Source organism: Podarcis tiliguerta, assembly GCF_965153285.1.
Source record: "Podarcis tiliguerta genome assembly, chromosome: 11".
NCBI lineage: Eukaryota > Metazoa > Chordata > Lepidosauria > Squamata > Lacertidae > Podarcis > Podarcis tiliguerta.
The window spans coordinates 49445236-49469227 of NC_139544.1; positions in this window are offsets into that span (position 1 = coordinate 49445236).

The window sequence follows — 23992 nt, forward strand, 5'->3', positions numbered from 1 at the left end:
CTGGTGCATTACATACTCCCCAACATTTCTCTGATGAAAATAGGGACACCCTATTCCATACCCCACAGCATTTCTCTTATGAAAATAGAGATATCCAGTGGTATTTTTCTAGGAAAAAGAGGTGCCAGAACTCACAATGAACTCACCTCCTTTGTTCTCTTATCATGGCAATGGCACCCACCTGAGAGGTGCTGGAACTGAGTTCTGGCGAGTTCTGTCTGGGAAAAAAAAAACACCTTGGGGACATCCTATTTCATACCCTCCAACATTTCTCTGATGAAAATAGGGATGTCCTAAGGAAGAGTGGGACATTCCAGGATCAAATCAGAAACTGGGACGTCTTCTGTAAATCTGGGACTGTCCATGGAAAATAGGGTCTGAGTGGTAAAATACTAATGCTCTGCCTCCCACTCCTCTGAGAAAGCAGGTGTTTGCCAACCCTGAACAAAAAACCCCCCAAGTTGCTGAGTACAGTGGACATTCGGTTGCGAACGTGATCCATGCGGGAGGCACATTCGCAACCTGCAGCATTTGCAACCCGCAGCGCCGTGTCTCTGCATGCACGGGTTGCGATTCGGTGCTTCTGTGCATACGCAAAGCACAATTTAGCACTTCTGCGCATGCGCGACTGCCGAAACCTGGAAGTAACCCCTTTCCGGTACTTCTGGGTTTCGGCGGTCTGTAACCCAAAAAAACGCAACCTGAAGCGTCTGTAACCCGAGCTATGACTGTAATTAGCGCATTTTTGAGCTGCTGATACACATCTGCAGAATCTCTTCTGAAAAATCCTTTATTGTGTGATTACAGTTGCATAAACCAGCGTATTGCCCCCCCCAAACCATTAACAGGAAAACAGCCCCCTGCAACAACAGTCTTGAAAGAGGCATTCTCACTTGTGCCACCGTGAAAGGATAGTGCCTCTTCTAAGATGATGCTCTGCAGTTTTTATTTTATATAATTATATGATATTTACCGTATTTTTTGCTCTACAAGATTCACTTTTTCCCTCCTAAAAAGTAAGGGGAAATGTGTGTGCGTCTTATGGAGCGAATGCAGGCTGTGCAGCTATCCCAGAAGCCAGAACAGAAAGAGGGATTGCTGCTTTCGCTGCGCAGCAGTCCCTCTTGCTGTTCTGGCTTCTGAGACTCATAATATTTTTTTTCTTGTTTTCCTCCTCCAAAAACTAGGTGCGTCTTGTGGTCTGATGCGTCTTATAGAGCGAAAAATACAGTATATAGTATTAATGCTTATATATTTATTATAGTTTATAACTACTATATTTCCTATTATTTAGCAATTTGAAATGTAACTTTGCATAGGTATTTATTTCTTTAACTATCCAGGAAAGATCTGCTGTTGCTTTTTAGCCAACCAAAAGTTTTTTAATGGTTTAAACCAGGGGTCAGCAAACTTTTTCAGCATGGGGCCAGTCCGCTGTCCCTCAGGCTAGGTGGGTAGCTGGACTATATTTTGAAAAAAATATATGAATGAATTCCCAAGCCCCACAAATAACCCAGAGATGCATTTTAAATAAAAGGGCATATTCTACTCATGTAAAAACACGCTGATTCCCGGACCGTCCGTGGGCCAGATTTAGAAGGTGATTGGCCCAGATCTAGCCCCCGGGCCTTAGTACGCCTACCCATGGTTTAAACTAACCAATTGGAATTGATTAAAGCTTTCCATCTGCAAACCTGGACTGATCATCCAATCAACAGGCACTGCAGCCCATCCTGGCTTTCTGATTGGAGCCGTTGTGCATGTTTGCCACAAGCCTAACTCAGTCACAAGGGAGGGGACAATGCTGGGGTGGAGAACCATTTTGGCTCCATGGGCCAGGTCCTTATTAGAAGCAGCTTCACGGGCCAAATTTGACCTGGTGGGCAGTGCTGCCCATTTTGCAGTCTTTCTCCAGTTTGCAAACTGCTTCCCAAAACACAACTATTTCCCCTCTTCCTTACACCAGCCCCCTACAATTCCTAAACTCTCCCTTCTGGACTCTGCATTGTCTTGCTAACTACCCAGAGCCCAGGGTGGAGCTCTACCCCTCTGCATCCAGCAGACCTTTGCCTTGTTGATAGATTTCTTAATTGGTATCATCCTGTCTTGCATTCTCTTATTGGTCCATGTCTTCAGGTGATTACTTCATCAGCCAGCAAACCTGGCAGCAGCTGCTGCCCCTTCTTCTTCTTCTTCTTCTTCTTCTTCTTCTTCTTCTTCTTCGAATCATAGAGTTGGAAGAGACCACAAGGGCCATCGAGTCCAACCCCCTGCCAAGCAGGAAACAACACTTGACATATGGTTGTCAAGCCTCTGCTTAAAGACCTCCAAAGAAGGAGACTCCACCACACTCCTTGGCAGCAAATTCCACTGTCGAACAGCTCTTACTGTCAGGAAGTTCTTCCTAATGTTTAGGTGGAATCTTCTTTCTTGTAGTTTGGATCCATTGCTCCGTGTCCGCTTCTCTGGAGCAGCAGAAAACAAGCTTTCTCCCTCCTCTATGTGACATCCTTTTATATATTTGAACATGGCTATCATATCACCCCTTAACCTCCTCTTCTCCAGGCTAAACATGCCCAGCTCCCTTAGCCGTTCCTCATAAGGCATCGTTTCCAGGCCTTTGACCATTTTGGTTGCCCTCCTCTGGACACGTTCCAGTTTGTCAGTGTCCTTCTTGAACTGTGGTGCCCAGAACTGGACACAGTACTCCAGGTGAGGTCTGACCAGAGCAGAATACAGTGGCACTATTACTTCCCTTGATCTAGATGCTATACTCCTATTGATGCAGCCCAGAATTGCATTGGCTTTTTTAGCTGCCGCGTCACACTGTTGGCTCATGTCCAGTTTGTGATCAACCAAGACTCCTAGATCCTTTTCACATGTACTGCTCTCAAGCCAGGTGTCGTCGTCTTCTTCTTCTTCTTCTTCTTCTTCTTCTTCTTCTTCTTCTTTTAACATGGTTTATATTTTAGCAGGCTAAATTCAATGTCTGGCACACTGGAATTAGAAGCAGGAGTCCAGGCACCCCACAAACTGATAGTGCTGGGATCTTATTTTAATATGGAGGAGAGGGCAAAATGCAACCTTCCACCTGCAATTTGAGGTCCAGGAACAATCTTCTCCCTTGAGATGTTGTGCGAATGAGGCTATAGCTGTACAGTACCTTTGAATGTGCACACTTCCAGGGTTCCCCCCCTCCCAAAGTTTGCAGGTAAAAAAGGTGCGAAGTGCCCCACTGAAGCAGCCCCCAAGTGCAGGTGAATGTCCTGTGCATTGGGGAGGCAGGTGGGGGAACCCATGTTGTAGAAAGAAACAAAGAATAGGGTGTTTTTGGCTTCACATTCTTTAGAGATAGCAGGATGTCAGCAGCCCCCAAGAGAGGGTGGAAGTAAATGAATCATTGCTCGAAACTGAAGGATATCATCCGTGCTGAATGGTGAAAAGGAGTCCCAAACAGTATCTTCATTGATTTTTCTATAATTGACAAAGAAGCTTGGTTTGCCTTAGGGCTCCTAAACTAAAGATGTGGGGAGACCCATGTCCAGGAAGCTGCTTTTTGCCACAACCTGTGCAAAATTGAACCTCAATTAGTTGTCTTTTTTTTTTTTTAATGCAGTCACGCTCCGGACAAGTGTCTGGTTTGATAAGCCTTCCATTCCTGTGGTTCATTAAAGAGAATCAAGCAGCCCTCATTGTTAGGTAGCATTGCTGAAGAATTCACAGCCAACGGAGAGCTGGGCATTCAGTTATGGATATGTTATTTCGGTGACAAACTTGCTTGCACAAACACATGAGTAATAATGGGTACTAGAGTGTACCTTTAAGAAGTTACGAATGATCTATAAGGTTAAGGACAGACAAAAGAAAGCAATTCTTTGCACTATGGAATCTGCTCCCACAATATGTAGCAATGACCACCAACTTGGATGGCTTTTAAAGACGATTCAACACGTTCATGGAATAGAAGACTAATCAATGACCACCAGCCTTGTTGACTGTGTTTTCTCTCCACTGTTGGAAATAAATAGCATGCCTCTGAATAGTTGGGAATCACAAGTGTGGAGAGCACTGTTGCACCCAGGTTCCACTTTCAGGCTTCCCACAGGTTGGCCACTGTGAGAACAGGATGCTGGACCTAATGAGCCATTGGCTTGATCCAGCAGGACTTTTTTATGCCCTTAAGTTAACCTACTCCGATATATTATTGTGCTGGATTCCTCATATACAGTACAGAACAACTTTGATACCATAAAGACAGGACCCTGGAGAAGAAGCCTAGGGTTCTACTTTAAAGGAGCAGAGCAGGCTTGCTGGAGGTGTTTCCGATGCTTCCTAACACACCCCACCTCCCCCATTTTTAGGCTAGGATATGCAGACATGTCATTTCATTCTGCATAAAAGGGTAAAGGGACCCCTGACCATTAGGTGTAGTCGTGACCAACTCTGGGGTTGCGGCGCTCATCTCACTTTACAGGCCAAGGGAGCCGGCGTACAGCTTCCGGGTCATGTGGCCAGCATGACTAAGCTGCTTCTGATGAACCAGAGCAGCGCACGGAAACGCCATTTACCTTCCTGCCGGAGCAGTACCTATTTATCTACTTGCACTTTGACGTGCTTTCGAACTGATAGGTGGGGCAGGAGCTGGGACTGAACAACGGGAGCTCACCCCGTCGCAGGGATTTGAACCGCCAACCTTCTGATTGGCAAGTCCTAGGCTTTGTGGTTTAACCCACAGTGCCACCCGCTTCCCTTCTCATTCTGCATACTTTTCTTAAACTCTTTTGATTTTACCTGGCTTTGATAGTTTCATTATATCTACTCACTTCTAAAGCCTGCTGGTTTTATCAGTGTTTTCTTATGACTATCTTATATTGTTTTATGTAAACTGCTTAGTGATTTTTAAGTGGTCTGCAAATTTTGTTAAATAAAGTATCACTACCGTTTGAAATAACAGAGCAATTCCAAACCCCTGATCCACCACACTGGAGAGGGTTTAAATGAGACGGAGATCTCTGTCCACCCAGCAATCTCTGTCCATCCAGCAAACCTGATGTGGAACTCTTGACTGTGCCCACTTAAACCATGGGCAAAGTGGCAGTAGCTGGTGCATAACAAACAGGGTATCTGAGCGTGTGGAGAGGGCAGCATGGGAGTGGTCCTGTGCCAGCCAATGAGCCACTGAATCTTTAGCTGGTTCAGTTCCCGAGGAGTTGCTCCCACGGTCCTGATCCATGCTCTCTGCTGTGACAGTCTGGAGTTGGCATATACCTGAAATGCAGAATTTTCCTGCCCACACCTAAATGTATGGTGTGGGTGTGAGTGTGGAGATGCCCCAACTCTACGATTAAGAACACAGAATATCAAACACACACACACACACACCCCGCAGGGCCAGATTTAGGTTTGATGAGGCCCTAAGCTACTGAAGGTAATGGGGCCCTTTACATATCCAGCTGTGCTTTGTTAACAACAATTGCCGCTGTTTTTGTGTGTGTTGAAGATATGCTATATGGTAATTTATGGACCTAATAGGTGTCTAAGGCCATTTGTACGTGCAGAATGTAGGCACCCTATATATAGAAATGAGCAAACCAGTGATATTTTAGGAAGCAGGCTAGCAGGCGGGGCCCATTACAGTGGTACCTCGGGTTAAGTACTTAATTCGTTCTGGAGGTCTGTTCTTAACCTGAAACTGTTCTTAACCTGAAGCACCACTTTAGCTAATGGGACCTCCCACTGCCGCCGCACTGCTGGAGCACGATTTCTGTTCTCATCCTGAAGCAAAGTTCTTACCCGAGGTACTATTTCTGGGTTAGCGGAGTCTGTAACCTGAAGCGTATGTAACCTTAAGTGTATGTAACCCGAGGTACCACTGTACTTACATCATAGGAGCCAACACAAAACACTGTTGCTGTATGTAGGTTTTATTTTATTTGTTTTTTATCTTATATATTGGAAATGTACATCCAGTTTTTTTTTTCTTTAACTTTTTTGGGGGGCCCCCAAGAGAGTGGGACCCAAACTATAGCTTGTTTAGCTTATACATAAATCTGGCACTGATACGCACCCTTTTATGAGAGCTCTTTGAAAACCAACTACAAGAATGCACTGGAAACGGGGAAGAAATCTACAATTCCCCCCATCCTTTAACCAGCCTAATGGAGAGCTCATAAGGTTCCTAATCTCAGCTCATGATCCCGGGTGCATGGAGAGCTGTAACTTCAATTTGTTTTAATGATTGTAAGGACAGAAGGAGGGGCAGGGTGAGTGGAATGCGAAAGAAAGAAGGAAAGAAAGAAAAGTGATGTTTTGAACATCCTCCAAAGACTTAAGGCTTGACTGGCTGGCTGGGGATAGGTGAGTCCCTCAGGAACATCTTCAAAAGTAGTTGACACCGAATGGTTGCCCTTTCAAATTACTTTGAATCCCTAGTCATACTCTCAAATCAGGCTGCTTAAAGGCTGGTAAATAGACAGATTTTCCCACAGCCTATTCAGTGCATTAGTAGAAGTACAATGGAGGCTTAATTCAGTGTTTAGCACTGAAACAGACTTACTTTGTGGTACTTTGTCTGCAGACAGACCGTCAGTTCATGTATCCACAGCAGCGACCAGAGGAGAAATGACCACTGGTAGGAGTGCAGAGAGAAGAAACGACTTGATGCATCTGCAGCAGCACAACTGGACGCCTTCCTCTGCCCCAGCTGCAACAAAACATGTCTCTCCCTTATTCGTCTCTAGAGGCACAGCAGGTGCTGTAACTCTCCAATGGTTTGACTTCACCTCCTCCATTGCCTCCTGAGAGGTGTCACCTTCAACTCCATGGGTTCCTCCATGAGTGTGGGGGAAGAGGACCCATATTTGGGAATTGCACAAGGACCCTCAACCACCTTAATCCTGCCTTGCTTAGGTGTACACCAAAGATGTTTCATGGATAGATGTGAAAATGTCGAGTGTGATTGGCAAAGGTAACTTTGTCAATGGGTGCACATGTCATAGGTAGTCTGTGGCTTACCTGTTCATAAAATCATAGAACAATAGCATTGGAAAGAACCCAAAGGCTCATCTAGTCTCTGCAATTCAGGAAGCACAGCTGAAGAATCCCTGAAAAAGCAATGCATTCTCCCCCTCCCCTTTCTTCAATACTAACATAGGTTGTCCATTCGGGGCCTAATTATTGCTTGCTTATACATACCCACCTCTTTCTGTGGACAAACGCCGGCTCCCTTGGCGTGAAAGCGAGATGAGTACCGCAACCCCATTTGCCTTTGACTGGATTTAACCATCCAGGGGTCCTTTACCTTTTACCTTTTTTACCCTATTCAGCTCGCCTTTTGGAAGCCTGATTCTGGCACCCCCAGCTTCTGAATTGAGGTGTGTGGCCACCACAGGCAAGACCCTGTTACATGCAAGAACCATGACTACAATCTCAAGTGTAATTTTCTGCTTCCATTTGAAAATGACACCAAAGTTGCACGTACGCTGAAATTAAAATAGCTTCTTTGCAGATTTTCTGATTGCAAAATTCTTTCAGAACAGATTTTTTCTCTCATATATGTTTGTGCCAAAGTTGCATGTGCCAAATTTGCCTGTGCCAAATTTGCCTATTGGGTTAGGAGATCTGGAGGTGATGAAACTACCAAATTGCATCTCCTCACCCCCGCAGATTCAGTGGTGGATCTATTACAACCCTAATAGGTACAGAAACTTGGTTATATCCACAAAAGGTAGCGATTTCTCTGTACTGCATTCCCTCCAGTGTAAATTCTAAAACACAAGCTGACTTCAACTGGTGCGGATCACATTGGGAGACTTCTTCCGGGAGCTCCATTGTGCTGTGTGTCTCTCTCCCCCCACCTACCCCCCCCCATTTAAAATAAATTGCATGGGCATCTCAATGACTGCACAGGTCATATCAGATCCTTTGCACCGAGGAAGGCCCCAGGTGGCCCAAATATTGTCTGCCTCACCAAGTTAATGAAGAGCAAAGCAAAGACATGTCTGGGTTTCTTTTCTTTCGGTCTGGGGGTGATATTTGCTGCTTCTGCTGCTGCTGCTTTTTCCCTATCAGTTGGTATTGTTTTGGAACATTATTCTGTTGCATGATTCCAGTGCACTGAGCTTAAGGTTGGTTTGGAAATATAAATCTGAATTCCATAAGTTAAAGGGGGGGGGGCGTTTCATAGAATAGATTAAAATACCTGCAAAAAATCATTTTATTTGCCTTCTATTGCCCATCCTCTCATGCTCATTCGTGTGTGCACAGCCAGATCATTTATGGATAAACAAAACACTAGCTCTCTGAACCATCCACAAATTGCAACACTGTACAGTGAATAAGTTTTGCCAGCCCCATCTGGTTCACCAGCTACAGCCATTCCTGGACAGGGATAGCTGGACCGCTATAGTCCATGTGTTGGTAACCTCGAAGATGGATTATTGCAATGTACTCTTTGTGGGGCTGCCCTTAATCCTGGTTCAGAAGTCCCAGCAGATGCAGAATGCAGTGGCCAGACTGCTGATGGGGGCACATAGCCAACAACATGTGACACCATCTTTAAAACATCTGCAGTGACTACTACTACTACTACCATCTACTACTATCACTTGTAAAAAAGATTTACAAAGCCCTGAGCAACTTTGGTCCATGGAACCTGAAGCTTTATATCCCAGTTTGATCACTGAGATCATCTGCAGGAACACCATTGGTCATTCTTCAAATTAGCAAGGCTCATTTGACAACAACAGGAAACTGGCCAATACAGCAGGCACCTTTGGTTTCAGCTTTCAAACACTTGCTGAAAACTTTTCTAGAGAATATAACTCTTCACAGTGGTTATCTGATTTCTGGTTTTAATTTGTCTTTGTGTGATTTTCATTGTATGGTTTTACTTACTATTGTTAGAAACTGCTCGGGGCTTGTTGTTTTTAAATGACTAAAGGTAAAGGTAAAGGTAAAGAGACCACTGAACATTAGGTCCAGTCGTGGCCGACTCTGGGGTTGCGGCACTCATCTCGCTTTATTGGCCAAGGGAGCCGGCGTACAGTCATGTGGCCAGCATGACTAAGCCGCTTCTGGCGAACCAGAGCAGCACACGGAAATGCCATTTACCTTCCCGCTGGAGCGGTACCTATTTATCTACTTGCACTTTGACGTGCTTTCAAACTGCTAGGTTGGCAGGAGCAGGGACCGAGCAACGGGAGCTCACCCCGTCGCGGGGATTCAAACCACAGACCTTCTGATCGGCAAGTCCTAGGCTCTGTGGTTTAACCCACAGCACCACCCACGTCCCTTGACTAGCAGTATATAAATATTTTTGTAAATAAAAAAGTCATTCTGTTCCACATTGACATAGCAGCTGATCTGTGATTGCCACAGAGGAATCACACCCTTTTTGTCTTATAAGCACTTAAACAACAAAAGGTATTAAAATGCAAGCTGGACAGGATGCAAGTCCTCTTTCATAAACAGCTTTCCAGGTCATGTGGCCGGCATGACTAAACTGCTTCTGGTGCAATGGAACACCGTGAGGGAAACCAGAGTCCAAGGAAACACCATTTACCTTCCCACTGGAGCGGTACCTATTTATCTACTTGCACTAGCGCACTTTCAAATTGCTAGGTTGGCAGGAGCTGGGATAGAGCAATGGGAGCTCACCCCGTTGCAGGGATTCGAACCGCCGACCTTCTGATCGGCAAGCCCAAGAGGCTCAGTGGTTTAGACCACAGCACCATGTGCATCAATCCGCGAGCTGAATAGCTGGGCTGGTCGGAATGGGAGGAAGTTGTCCTTTAAATCCTAGGCAGTGTAAAATGATCTCAGTAGTCACGTATCAGGCCAACACAGGTTGTAGGTCCACTAACCTGAATGATCAAAATACAAGTCAAAGGGGTGTGTTCTATGTTTTCCATAGCAAGATTAGACAGCAGTTCTTAGGTATATACCAGGTGTGGGGAAGCTTGGCTTTCCAGATGTTGCTGAACTAAAACTCCCATCACCAACAACATCTGGAGAACCAAAAGTGTCCATGCCTTGGATTTGCCACTATGCGGTAAGGATCATTGGAGGGGGGGGGGAAGCAGCAATATTCCCCTCCCCCCATGGAGACAGAAATGCAGACATACTACATAAAAGAAGCCATTCATGCTTATTCACTTTGAAGCTAGCCAGGATAGATCTTAAAAAACAAACCCAAAAAAAACCAATTGAGCCAAGTGTACACTTAGGAAAAGTTCTCGTATTTTGACTTATTCATAAAAAAACAGGTCAACCCTTTTAACTCCAGAGGAACGTTGTGCTTTGAAGATTTGCACCTACCAAAGCGAGCCCTTTTAGGACTAGATTTCCCTTTGATGCTCACGATATAACCTCAAAGTAGCAATGCTTGAAATAGTGTGGCTTTAAATATATATATATATAATGAAAAGAACGTCTTTAAAAATAGACACTTTTCTGTCTCTGCCAGGGTGTAAAGCTTTAACAGGTTTATTCATCCTCTGACTTCTGCAGTTGTGATTGTGAACTTTGCCGCTTTTGTAAACTCAGCAAATATGCCTTCTCTTGGGGAGCAGGCAGGCCTCAATTAATGGCCTTCTCTCAAGAATCTTCAAGTCATTTGGTCTTGCAAAGCGAGGAGCAGCCTAAGTTGTACAGTGAACATGGAGCTGTGAGCACAATCACACGCTTACTCAGAAGTAAGTTCCACTGGGCTGCATCCAATTAAATAGGTGGAGCTGTAGGAGTCATCACAATAAGATCCAGTAGGGCAGGCACGTCTAACTCTCTCGAGACTGCGATCTACTCCCAGTATAATAAAACTGGCAGTGACCTCCCCATTGTCATTGCCAAGAGCTGTTGAGCTTTTTTTAATCCCATGATCGACCTGGAGCACCCTGGAGATCTACCTGTTGATCACGGTCAACCGGTTGAACATGTCTGCAGTAGGGAGTTTGGATTTGGATTTGATATCCCGCTTTATCACTACCCGAAGGAGTCTCAAAGCGGCTAACATTCTCCTTTCCCTTCCTCCCCCACGACAAACACTCTGTGAGGTGAGTGAGGCTGAGAGACTTCAGAGAAGTGTGATTAGCGCAAGGTCACCCAGCAGCTGCATTTGCAAGAGCGGGGACGTGAACGTGGTTCACCAGATTACGAGTCCACCGCTCTTAACCACTACACCACACTGGCTCTCACAAAGGGGATAGGAAAGGTGAAAGTTATTTTCTCCACCTGCTGTTGTTCCCAAACTGTCCAGTCTCTCCTCCACCCCACTGCACTGTTAATCACATTGCAAAAAGAAAAAAAGGGGGGAAAGAGGGGGGAGCATTTTAATTATATTCATTTGGCAGTTAAACCTCCATCCCTGTATCAGTTAAACTTGCATCCTTTCCTGCATGAGTCAAACCTTTAATATGGCCTAAGGGGGGGGGGGCAAAAATCAAGGCTCTATCTGTCTTGACAGCCACCAGTTGCCCACCCTCTATTTAAGTGACCAATGGCTGTAATTATAGAGAAACAAAGGCTACCTCCCAGCTGAAGGCTTTGCAATGTGTAGCAGTTCCTTCGATCCACTTATTTTGACTTCTCTAATGGCCTTAACAGCTTCATAATTTCGTGCCACAAAACAACCCAATTAAGGGCCATCCCATAAGGCATCTATTGTTTTCAGCTCACCATATTTCCGTACGGAGATGCAATCTGAGATGTGCGCAGGCCGGAAAAATGTATCGGGGAGAAATGCCAGTTTTTGTAGGAGTAGTAACGCTGCCCACAGTCGGTTGCTTTTCTCACATTTTATATCACATCGCAGTAAAGGTTAATGATAATGAAATGGGGCCAGACAAGCAACATATGATAATGAATATGCTCACATAGAAAAACAAAAATTGCTAATGAGAAAACAAATGCTAGGAGGAAGATAATATAATGGGTCCTCATGGGTTACAGTACCTATAAGAGGAGTTCTGCAGTCGAAAGACTGCAGGAGGCATAATCTTCTTCATTTGAGGTTTTTAAGCAGAGGCTGGATTTGAATTTTAATTTCCTGCATTGGGTTGGATTAGATGACCCTTGGGTGCCTTCCAACTCTACAAGTCTAAAAGGATACCAGCATGGTTAAATCATAGAGTCAAGTGGCAATGAAAAAAAAAAATCAAATCAAGAGGACCAGTTCTATCAGGACCAACATAGCAACAAGAAGGATTCTGAGGGACACATCTGCTGAAAACATAAAAGCCCTAATAAAAATATAAGAAGCAGGAAACTAGCCAGCGAGAGAGGTTGAGTGCTGGGTAGATTGTGAAGGTGATGAAAGACGACTGGGAAGAAAGAGGGAAATTGCAAAGAGGCTAAAGGAATTTAAGGCATACAGCAGGGAAGATGGCTGGATCTGAATCTCAGTTTTGTGAAGAAGAATTACATAAAACAGAGAAGTGAAGGCTATATACAGAAACTGAAAACTGATAGAAGAAGAGAAGAGTTTGGATTTGATATCCCGCTTTATCACTACCCAAAGGAGTCTCAAAGCGGCTAACATTCTCCTTTCCCTTCCTCCCCCACAACAAACACTCTGTGAGGTGAGTGGGGCTGAGAGACTTCAAAGAAGTGTGACTGGCCCAAGGTCACCCAGCAGCTGCATGTGGAGGAGCAGAGATGCGAACCCGGTTCACCAGATTACGATAAAACAAACTTTACAAAAACTGAGCATCTAGATCCACACAGGCAGCTTTGAATGAATGTAAGAACCAATGCAATGTGCATAAGGAAAGCTTTGCAAGAACTGAGGTGCTGAAACACTATATAACGTCTTGCAAGGCTGGTAGTTCCACTGAAGCCGCCTCTCTCTCCTGTCCTTTCTGTCTGGTGTGAGACTTTTTAGGTTAGCGTATTTCTCCACTCCTGTCCTCCTCTCATTTGCTTAATGTAATGGCATCTAGCTTCTCCCTTTCTTCTTCCTCCTTCCAATTTCCCTTCCAACAGACCTCAGGACCCCAAGAAACATTGGGGCCAGAGGAGGAAGCCAGTGAATGGGAGACTTCAGATCCCAGGGAGAAGCTGAGTCGGTTGACAAGGGGAAAGCCTTGCTCCTGTGTCTCTGGAAACCTCCTGCAAGCCTCCAGTTTCAGATGAAGCCCTTGATGACAAGCCAGGTGCTGATTTAGTGCCATCTTCCCCTAAGTCTACAAGGACACGGAGATGCCAGCACTGGCATGAACAGACCATTGGGGCCCATTGAAGGAGTGACCATTTCCTTGCCCAGTCCAGTGACCTGTCCCACTCTTCCAAAGCAAGAGGCAGCTGCACGGTCCTTGCTAGATCAATATCTTATCTGGCCTAATCCTTCCCAGTCCACCTGCCGCTCCTTTTCACCCTTGCCTTGCCAATGCACTGTGCTGACTTGAGCATTAAAGATTTGGGCAGAAAACAACATCCGAGTTCTTTTTTTTTATAACAATAATTTTTATTGGTTTTTCCAAATATTTTCCACCATGACATCAATTTTATAAATAAAACAAAGAAACATTTGCTATACAGTGGTACCTCGGGTTACAGACGCTTCAGGTTACAGACTCCGCTAACCCAGAAATAGTACCTCAGGTTAAGAACTTTGCTTCAGGGTGAGAACAGAAATTGTGCGGTGGCAGCGCGGTGGCAGCGGGAGGCCCCATCAGCTAAAGTGGTCTTCAGGTTAAGAACATTTTCAGGTTAAGAATGGACCTCCGAAACTAATTAAGTACTTAACCCGAGGTAGCACTGTATAAGCCTGGAACTTCCCTCATCCTCAAATAATGGTTTTCCAACTTAATCTTTAATATGCATTTTATTCTTATTACTATTACTATTAAATCATGATCTTAAATAAACAATTTGTAAATTGCATTTAGTAATAAATGATAATTTAAGACTACAAAACTTCTTGTAGCCCTATTAGCGATGTCAGTTGTTTTTCAGGTGCAACATAAATCTATTCCAGTCTTTCAAGAAATTCTGGTCCTGCTGGTTCTGAATTTTCCCAATTTCGCTAATTTGACATAGTCCATTAATTTCATCTGCCACTCTTTCGATGGTATCTCTTCTTGCTTCTATCATTGGGCTAGTAATATTCTCGCTGCAGTTGTAGCATCTAAAAATAATCCTGCCTGTGTATTTCTCTACCCACATTTCCTAATAGGAAGGCTCCTGGTTTGTTTTTTTACAAATGTATATTTCAACATTTTTAAAAGTTCATTATATATAATTTCCCAGCAGGCCTTCACTTCCCTACATACCCACCACATATGATAAAAGGTACCATCTTTTTCTTTACATTTCTGACATTGATTACTTGATCTGTACATTTTTGCTACTTTCACTGGCATTATATACCACCTGTACATGATTTTCATTACATTTTCTTTAAGCAAACTGCATGTAAAGTTTATTCCATCCTTCCATAATTTTTCCCTGTCTTCTAACATCCGATTACAGGTAGGTAGCCGTGTTGGTCTGCCATAGACAAAAAAAATTAAAAAATAAAAAATCCTTCCAGTAGCACCTTAGAGACCAACTAAGTTTGTTATTGGTATGAGCTTTTGTATGTATTTGAGTGTATCTGAAGAAGTGTGCATGCACACGAAAGCTCATACCAATAACAAACTTAGATCAACATCTTATCTGGCCCCATTAGTGGGAGGCCCCATTAGCTAAAGTGGTACCTCAGGTTAAGAACAGTTTCAGGTTAAGAACGGACCTCCAGAACGAATTAAGTTCTTAAGCCAAGGTACTACTGTACTGGTACCTTATTTTCTACTGAAAAGAAGAGAGAGCATATTAGATGATGGGTAGGCAAACTAAGGCCCGGGAGCCAGAGCCGGCCCAAATGCCTTCTCAATCTGGCCCATGGACAATCTGGGAATCAGTGTGTTTTTACATGAGTAGAATGTGTCCTTTTATTTAAAATGCATCTCTGGGTTATTTGTGGGGCATAGGAATTTGTTCATTCCCCCCCCCCCAAATATAGTCCAGCCCCCCACAAGGTCTGAGGGACAGTGGACCAGCCCCCTGCTGAAAAAGTTTGCTGACCCCTGCTATAGCTCGTTCAGCTTATAGGTAAATCCGGCACTGCTCACCACACCAGTCTCTACTGCCCTCCAGAAGTTTTGCGTTTCAGTTTTCATCCTCTCCTGGAGCAGCTTACACATAACAAACAACAACAACAAAAAACCCTCTCCCTGCCTTCAGGCTTACAATATAAAAAGACGTGACACCAAAGGAAAATGGATCAGGAGGGAGGAGGAAATAAACACACTCAGTTTCAAATTCTTAGACACACATAGAATCATAGAGTTGGAATAGACCACAAGGGCCATCGAGTCCAACCCCCTGCCAAGCAGGAAACACCATCAGAGCACTCCTGACATATGGTTGTCAAGCCTCTGCTTAAAGACCTCCAAAGAAGGAGACTTCCACCACACTCCTTGGCAGCAAATTCCACTGTCGAACAGCTCTTACTGTCAGGAAGTTCTTCCTAATGTTTAGGTGGAATCTTCTTTCTTGTAGTTTGGATCCATTGCTCCGTGTCCGCTTCTCTGGAGCAGCAGAAAACAACCTTTCTCCCTCCTTTATATGACATCCTTTTATATATTTGAACATGGCTATCATATCACCCCTTAACCTCCTCTTCTCCAGGCTAAACATGCCCAGCTCCCTTAGCCGTTCCTCATAAGGCATCGTTTCCAGGCCTTGGAACATGATTCCAATGATCATCTGGAGTGGAAAAGTTTAAGGAGAGGAGGTACCAAAAGCTGCTGGTCTCTCAGCTAGGCAAATATGTAGACGGGCCCTGAATCCCTTTGCTTTCGTCTGCTGTACCTGGCTACTTCTGATAACTGACAGCTGATGGCTTCTTAGCAGAGCTGGTGATGGCCTTGCCTCACCCCTCTTCCCTCCTTTATGACAGCCTAATATAGCAGCTGTTGCCAGGTGACACAGTATATGGTTAAATAAATAGCGTTCCTCGCTCGCTTTCATCTCTTACATAGACAGGAAGTGGCCTCATAGAATCAGCACTGCCGACACTAACTGGCAGATGCTCTCTGGGGTTGCAGGCAAGGGTTATTCTGACCCAGCCCTACCTGGAGATGTCAGGAATTGAACCTGTGACCTTCTGCATGCGCATCAGGTGCCCTATCACAGAGCGACAACATTACTAAAGGCTGCTGCCTTTAGTAATGTAACGTAGCACTTTAAAAAAACCAGCTAACTGTACTGTGCCTTGGAAGGGCTTGCTCTGAAAGAGGGCCTATAAATAATGCAGGTAATAAACAAAGAACTGTGCTTAATATGAAGCATCTTAATAATTTTGCTTTAATGTGCCTTTTTCAGAAGTGGTCCAAATTTAGTCCTCTCTCTCTCTTTAGAACACACCCAATATAATTGTATGGGCTTTACTTTCGAGATGGTTTAGAGGGGATGAAAACCTTGGGGTTGCAGGGGTAGAGAGGGACGCATCTGTTCTTTGGGTTTCTCAAACGTTGGCTAGCAAATGCAAGATAAGCAGGAAGTCTGCGGCGAGAGGCGGTGGCTGCAAGTTTTGCGCAAGCGTTCCTGGTCAGGGCGTAGGGGGCAGACAGTTCCTTGTTTGCCGGTGGCTGCAGAAGCCCCAGAGCAGCAGCGCTGTCAAAAAGAGAGTCCTCCTGGGATGGAGCGAATGCAGAGGAAGGATTTTTCTGACTCTTTTGTTCCGAGAAAATGAAAAGCCCAGACAATGGATGTTAGGTGAATGGTCAAATCAAGTCGTATTTTTAGAACCTGCTCATCTATGCTCGGTTCTGGTGCCTTCTGGTGTCCTAACGAAGGACAAAGCAATGTGTTAATGGGGATACATGAATCTTCCTTGTTCTCAGTCAACAAAAGCCAGCTTAAATACTACTGCTTTGTTGTTGTTGTTGTTGTTGTTTAGTCGTTTAGTTGTGGCCGACTCTTCGTGACCCCCATGGACCAGAGCATGCCAGGCACTTCTGTCTTCCACTGCCTCCCGCAGTTTGGTCAAACTCATTCTGGTAGCTTCAAGAACACTGTCCAACCATCTCGTCCTCTGTCGTCCCGTTCTCCTTGTGCCCTCCATCTTTCCCAGCATCAGGGTCTTTTCCAGAGTGTCTTCTCTTCTCATGAGGTGGCCAGAGTATTGGAGCCTCAGCTTCAGGATCTGTCCTTCCAGTGAGCTCTCAGGGCTGATTTCCTTAAGAATGGAGAGGTTTGATCTTCTTGCAGTCCATGGGACTCTCAAGAGTCTCCTCCAGCACCATAATTCAAAAGCATCAATTCTTCAGCGATCAGCTTTCTTTATGGTCCAGCTTTCACTTCCATACATCACTACTGGGAAAACCATAGCTTTTACTATACGGACCTTAATACTACTGCTACTACCTTTAAATGCTTCCAGTAGGTGTATTACTATGGTTTGAGAAACCTCAGGCATGGGGACCTGATGTGGCTCTCCAGACCCTTCTACCTGGCCTTTAAAGCTCCCTGTAGGCCACGCCCCCTCTCATTAGGCCACACCCCCACATGCTTTTTGGTTCAGATAAAAGGCAACTTAAGAAGTGACATCATAGAAGTTTGGATGGCATAGAGAAAGTGGATGGAGAAAAGTTTCTCTCTCTCATGAACGCTGGGACTTGTGGGCACCCAGGGAAGCTGAATGTTAGAGGATTCAGGGCAGATAAAGTACCTCTTCTTGCGGAAGTTAAACAGCGATGGGCACCAACCTGGACAGCTTCAAAAGAGGACTGGACAAATCTATGGAGAAGAGAGCTAATCATGGCTGCTAAGCTAAGGCTACCAGATTTTTTTCAAAGAATCCGGGGACACTTTTTTTTTAAGAGAAAAAAAAAGTTATTTAAAAAAGGTTATTTAAAAATAATAATTAAGAAGCAATATCTTCTCTTCTGTGGTCTCCTCTGTCACGAGGCCTTCCTCTGGGCCCCAGCCTGCTCTCTTGGAGTGCTATCTGCGGGGAATAGGCTCGGGTCAGGCCTGGGCTCGGCCACGTGTCCTTGTCGGGAGTAGTGCTCTTTAACCTCTCCTCCTCAGCGGCGCTGCGAGGTTGGGGCTCCCCTCTTTTTTCTCCTTCTTCTTTCTCTCTCTTCCTTCTCCTCTCCTCCTTCTCCCTGCGTCGGCTCCGGGGTTTTCCAGGCCCCGGAGCACCGCTGGGCAGTCGGTCAGGTGGCTGGGCGCTCTCGCTCCCAGCTCGATTGGGTTGTAGGGTGTTTGTGTGTCAGCGGTTCCCCCAGTTGACGCACCAGGAATCCCCGGTTCCCTTTGGCAGTTGCGGCGGCAGCGGCAGTCTCAGCAGCCCGGAGCCAGTCTGGTAGCACAGCTGGCTCTGGCTGGCTTCAGGAGCTGCCTGCTGCCATGGCAACCACCATTTTGCCTCGCCGGAAGTCCCCATATGGTATGTTTTGTGTCACTGAACCAATCACACAACATTCATTCCCTACTAATAAATCTACAACACTTAAAATATAAATCCGGGGACATTAAATGAAATCCAGGGACATTCTGGGGATGGATTTTGTCTGGGGACAGATTTGTAAATCCGGGGACTGTCCCCGGGAAACGGGGATGTCTGGTATGCTAAGCAAGATGGCTACGCTCTGCCCGCATTGTTGGAGGCAACAATGCTTCTGAAAGCTAGTTGCTGGAAACTGCAGGAGAAGAGATGGCTCTTGCTCTCACATCCTGCCCACAGGCAACTGGTTGGCCACCATGAGAACAGGATGCGCCACTGGTATCATCCAGCCGAATTTTTGTTGCTCCTGTGAAACGGATGCTGTTGGAGAGACCTGCCCTGTTAACTTGTTTCTCCATGCTCATCTGGGAAAGGGCCATAGTTCAGTGTTGGAGCAACTACTTTGCATGCAGAAGGTCCGTGTTTCAACAACCACAACAACAACAGGCCACCCATCTGAGTGGATTGCCCCAGCCACTTTAGGTGGCTCTCTTTGACTTCTGATGGAAGGCATCTGCCTGGGTCCCTGTAACTTCACTTTTCATAATTAGGGAACCACCAGAAGGCCCTCGGAGCTAGACCTCAGTGGATGATGCAGGTGGAGACACTTCTTCAGGTGCATAGGGCTGAGGCCATTTCGGGCTTTAAAGGTCAGCACCAACACTTTGAAATGGGCTGGGAAATGTACTGGGAGCCAGTGTAGATCCTGGTGGCTGCTCGCAGTCACCAATCTAGCTGCTGCATTCTGGATTAGTTGTAGTTTCCGAGTCACCTTCAAAGGTAGCCCCATTCTATGATTCCATCACCTGTGGGAGTGGGATGCATGAAGCAATATGAACCTCCAGCTTCAACTCTTTCAACATGGCACCACCCCAGAAATTTCCTATTCCTGAATCAGCCTGAAAATGCATTGCATTTCGGCTTGACCTGTCAGTGGAAGGCTTGTATGCATTTTCTGTTATGAAGTTTACACACACACACACACACACACACACACGAAAGGCTGAAGCTGCAAATGGTGCAGGGGTGATTAGTGGCATACATTCAGCCAAGCCTCCTACAGATTACTTGTATTAAAGCCTAATCCTCCACATTCAAAGCCCCCCAAATCTCTTCATTTTTTTATGGAGCGATTATCACAGACTCCGGGATAATTGTGCAAAAATTAATCTCTGGGGGATGAGATCAATTTGGGGAGGAGGAGTGGAGCAGCAGCAAGGGATTTGGAAATCTTGGCCAAGCCAGCTCTTTCAAAGCCATGTTGTTCAGGTGCCTGCCTAGTTTTCCTTCCTTCCTGCCATGCCGCTGCTCTGCACTATCTGGGTCTGGGGCTGCCATGGGAAGCTGACTGGCGAACACAGAACTTTGTACAGAAGGGATTTTTATATCTGATGTACATGTGCCAGCCAGCAGCTGCACATGCTAACACAACCATGGCAAATAGCAGCGGAGTGCAGATATAAACAGCCCGGTAAGACTGCAATGACAAACCTAGACAGCATCTTAAAAAGCAGAGACATCACCTTGCTAACAAAGGTCCGTATAGTTAAAGATATGGTTTTCCCAGTAGTGATGTATGGAAGTGAGAGCTGGACCATAAAGAAGGCTGATCGCTGAAGAATTGATGCTTTTGAATTATGGTGCTGGAGGAGACTCTTGAGACTCCCATGGACTGCAAGAAGATCAAACCTATCCATTCTGAAGGAAATCAGCCCTGAGTGCTCACTGGAAGGACAGATCGTGAAGCTGAGGCTCCAATTCTCTGGCCACCTCATGAGAAGAGAAGACTCTCTGGAAAAGACCCTGATGCTGGGAAAGATTGAGGGCACAAGGAGAAGGGGACGACAGAGGATGAGATGGTTGGACAGTGTTCTCGAAGCTACCAGAATGAGTTTGACCAAACTGCAGGAGGCAGTGGAAGACAGAAGTGCCTGGCATGCTCTGGTCCATGGGGGTCACGAAGAGTCGGCCACAACTAAACGACTAAACAACAACAAAGCAGTAGTATTTAGGCTGGCTTTTGTTGACTGAGAACAAGGAAGATTCATGTATCCCAATGACTAAACAACAACAACAAATTTCATAACAATAATTTTACTATTTGTAGCCAGCCCACCTGACTGGGTTGCCTCAGTCATTCTGGGTGGCTTCCAACATATATAAAAACATAATAAAACATTGAAAATTAAAAAACTTCAGATAGCTCGGGGGTTGGATAACTCCATACCCTCCAACATTTCTCCAATGAAAATAGGGACTTCCTAAGGGAAAGCGGAGGGGACGCGGGTGGTGCTGTGGGTTAAACCACAAAGCCTAGGGCTTGCTGATCAGAAGGTCGGCGGTTCGAATCCCCGTGACGGGGTGAGCTCCCGTTGCTCAGTCCCTGCTCCTTCCAACCTAGCAGTTTGAAAGCACGTCAAAGTACAAGTAGATAAATAGGTACCACTCTGGCAGGAAGGTAAATGGCATTTCCGTGCGCTGCTCTGGTTAGCCAGAAGCGGCTTAGTCATGCTGGCCACATGACCCGGAAGCCTTACGTTGGCTCCCTCGGCCAATAAAGCGAGATGAGCGCCGCAACCCAAGAGTCGGCCACGACTGGACCTAACGGTCAGGGGTCCCTTTATCTTTAAGGGAAAGCGGGACATTCCGGGATCAAATCAGAAACTGGGATGGCTTCTGTAAATCTGGGACACTGTGGACACTGTGTGTGTGTGTGTGTGTGTGAGAGAGAGAGAGAGAGAGAGAGAGAGAGAGAGAGAGAACGAACCAGCTCTGCTTTACTTTTGCCTGAAGGGGAGGGAAATGGACTCGCTCCCTCACTGAGAGGCATTTACTTCTACAATGTGTGGCAGAGGATCTGTGCTGCTACAGGGGACAAAGGCAGTGTCTTCTGCTGGCTAAGTTTCAGTCAATTTCATTCACCAAGCCTCTAATTGGGCTAGGAGCGCTTTGACCTCCATCCACTCTGCCAATAAAATCACTGTCCTTCATAGCAGGGGACAGATACTCTAGGAAGGCAGTGGATTATCCCTGTGGTGGCGGCATTAAGCAGCAGTGGCTCCTTCACAAGTACAAATTGCTTCCTCCCCTTCACATCCAGATAATTACAAGCAGGGCCAAAACATGGAAACTTTCAATGGCTTGAAGACTTAAGAAGTCAGGCCCGAACCGGCTAATTTCGAGGGGTTGTGGGGGGAGAAGGGGGGGGGGTGACGTTTAAAAGGACACAGAAGCTGTAACAAAAGAGCTAAGGCAGCCCTTTTGGAAAGAGAGGAGCCGGGCTAAAATGCAGGATTTAATAATGCATTTTTAAAAGCTCCTTCTGCGTTTTCTTTCTTTCTTTCTCCTCCCCCCCCCCTCTTCCTCACACACAAAAGAGCTACATAAGAGGTGAGGTTGGAAGGTGGGGGGGGGGACTATGGAGAGAGAGATGTACAAATGAAAAGCTCAGGGGATTTGGGTTGTCAATCACACCCTGCGCGGGGGCAGCAGCATTTAGAAGTTAAGATTGCTTTACTAAAGGCCCATTATCGCTTTCATACAGTGGGTATTTACAAGAGGATAAATATTCTGGTATATATTATAAATGGAAGGTGGCAGGTCTTGGGGCTGGCGGCTTGCTGGTGGAGTGAGGGTGGGGGGGACAGAAGCCATGGGCAAGGCCTCTGTCAGTCGGAAGACAGCTCAGGCAGACCACGGTTGCTTAGCAACAAGTCAGCTGGAGAATTCTTTCTTCCACTCTTTCCCCTTTCTGTTTATTTCACATGGCTGGAACCTGCGATCAATGCCTTCCCCCCACCCAACCAATCCTCACGCAAAACGCGACCTGTGCTCTGACAAAATAAATTGGAAAGCTCAGTAACTGCATACCTTCCAACATTTCTCTGATGAAAATACGAATGTCCTATTCTATGATGATGATGATGATGATGATACACACCCACACCCACACCCACCCCGTATATTTCTGTGTATAAGGCAAAGTTTTTCGCTATTAAAAATTAGTAAAAAAAATTGGGTGTCGTCTTGTACATGGGCATCTGGGGGAATTTTTAAAAATATTGATATATTTATTTAGGATTTCTTTTTTAAAATTATTAAGGTACTAATGTCACATATGTATACATTGTCATATTACTTTACAGGGCATATTATAATATAATTTCCAACTTGTATGCAAAGTTTATATACCAAATTTATGCACCTAAAGAAAGAAAAAAGAAAGAAAAAAGAAAAAAAAGACAAGAAAAAAGACATATTTTAAAAAAATATGTAAGCATATGTCCGGGATTTTGGCTTGGGCGGACTGAGGCGATCCCTCCTGCTGCTGTGCCCCCTTTCTCCCCCCCCCTCTGGGCTGCATGCTGGCCACTGGCCCACCTCCTGAAGCCCCCGCTGGCTTGACCACTGGATCAAGAGCAGCTGCTGCTGCCACCGAGACCTGCCTCAGCTACCTCTCCTTCTTTCCTTCTTTTCCTCTTCCCCACTCAAACTCCCACCCTGCCCGCAGCCCGCTCACCACCTTCCTCAGCTGAGTTTGCTCGACGGCATGGCCTGATGCAGAGCAGTCGCTGCCTTCCCCCAGCTCTTCCTTGGCATCCTGCTTGGGAGCCTGCTTCCCCACTAAGGGGCAGCGTGTGGTGCCCCCCCAAATCACTGCCTTTGCTTCTGCACCACGGCGTACTGCATGCAACTCCTGCTGGAAACTTTGAGGGTGATGACCCCCCAAAAAGATCAACAACTTGCCACCGCCAATCATCCAGATTTTCACTTCACTTCACTTTTATTTTATATTATTTTATATTATTTTTTTATTTTATTTTATTTGAGGGTTTCATTTTCTTAATTTTGGGTTCAAAAAAAATAGGGGTCGTCTTATACATGGGAGGGTCTTCTACATGGAAAAATACAGTATTTCCTATTTATACCCCCACCCATCTATTCCAGCCACTCTGGGTAGCTTCCAACACATATAAAAACATAATAAAACATCAAACATTTAAAAAACGCTGCCTTCAGATGTCTTCTAAAGGTTGTATAGTTACTTATCTCCCTGGCTTGGGGGGGGGGGGTCACATAACTCAATACCCTCCAACATTTCATCTCCAATGAAAATAGAGGCATCCTGAGGAAAAGTGGGGCATTCTGGGATCAAATCAGAAACTGGGATGGCTTCTGTAAATCCGGGACTGTCCCTCGAAAATAGGGGCACTTGGAAGGTCTGGTAACTGTCAGGTTGCTCTTGACCAGGGGTAGGTAACTTAAGGCCCGGGGGCCGGATGTGGCCCAATCGCCTTCTCAATCCGGCCCTTGGATGCAGCGTGTTTTTACATGAGTAGAATGTGTCCTTTTATATAATAAGCACCTCTGGGTTATTTGTGGGGCCTGCCTGGTGTTTTGCATGAGCAGAATGTGTGCTTTTATTTAAAATGCATCTCTGTGGGGCACAGGAATTTGTTCATTTCCCCCCCTTCAAAATATAGTCCGGCCCCCCACGGTCAG